This window comes from Nicotiana tabacum, chromosome 11 (genome assembly GCF_000715075.1).
Source record: "Nicotiana tabacum cultivar K326 chromosome 11, ASM71507v2, whole genome shotgun sequence".
Lineage (NCBI taxonomy): Eukaryota > Viridiplantae > Streptophyta > Magnoliopsida > Solanales > Solanaceae > Nicotiana > Nicotiana tabacum.
Genome location: NC_134090.1, coordinates 24,378,879 through 24,380,273, shown reverse-complemented (window position 1 = coordinate 24,380,273; position 1,395 = coordinate 24,378,879).

The window sequence follows — 1,395 nt, the reverse complement described above, 5'->3', positions numbered from 1 at the left end:
AACATGACTTGCACATACTTTTAAGGTCTGATTAAAATACTAAAGGCGAGGGGGGTTAATTATTGAAGCAGATTAGCATATTACATAACTCAGATAAGAAGTCCGAATCAGGCCTGCCTGCCGGTTGTAACATTTACCAAAAGCGGATTCAATTTTTATTGTTATCATTACCTATGGCTTGCCTAAGCGTTTGGGTGAAATGATATCTATTGCTGATTCAGAAAGTGGAAAAATAGTAATAGTTTTAAAACGAACGATTGAGATCCTATAGACATGCTTTCTAAAGCTCGTTAGATAAAGAAGGAAGGTTGTTTAAAACTGGTTCAGAATAGACTGAATTTTAAATTGATTGCAGATCCTATAGGCATGATGTCTAATACTGCTCATTTTATTTCTATTGACATGATTTCTAAAAGGGGTACTGATTCTTAACCTTATGAACACGATATCTGATTTTAACCATTTAGATCCTAGGAACATGGTATCTAAATATGACCATAATATGCAGAATTTAAGCAAGTCCTATAGGCATACTCGCTAGATGCAGAACATGCAGAAATTTAATGAAAGCATGTCTTATAGACATGGTCTCTAACGTGCAAAATTACAAATGCATAATTTAAACAAACGGATCCTATAGGCATGATTTCTAAAATGCAGAACTCAAAACATGTAGAATTTAAACAGCAGATCCTATAGGCATGATTTCTACCCTCAAGCATGCATAATTACCCATCCCTTTTCACTAGCCAACCCTAATGTTTATTACAAAATATTACAGACTGGATAATGAATTACATCAGAAAAGTACAAAAGAAAAGTTACAACCAGAGAAAGCTTGATTCTTGACTTCCTCTCTGAGTTATGGAATAAACCACCTCAAATGCCATTGATTCAAAGCCTTTCTCAGACCTAGGTGTGTCAGAGTTCCCTAAGGGTCTCAAAGGACCCCGGGCAGTGCTTACACCCAAGTTCATAGAACCAGATTGGGGTGAGTGCAGTGTGGAAGTGCTAGCCTTATGTGTACAAGTTCAGAGGGAGATCATGGGTCCCAAGGCAAGGCTCACACAAGTGGGGTAGAACCTAAGTCTAAGAAGATAGTGAAAGTGCAGGAACAAAGTCTTAAAACTGAGGGGATAAAGGAGAGGGGTAAAGGGTGATAGGGAGACAATAATTAGTAACACACTAAGTTAATAACTTCATACAAAGGGGTCTAGGGGTTGGAAATCCATTGCAAGGAGCCCATGTACTTAGGCATGGATCAACTTTGGGCATGCACAATAATAGAAGTGCTGACATGCCTATAAACTAATCAGAACACACAACATCTAGAGGAGACATGGAGGTTATGATCCCAGGGGGATCAGGTTTGGGTCATACACAACAATGTCCAAT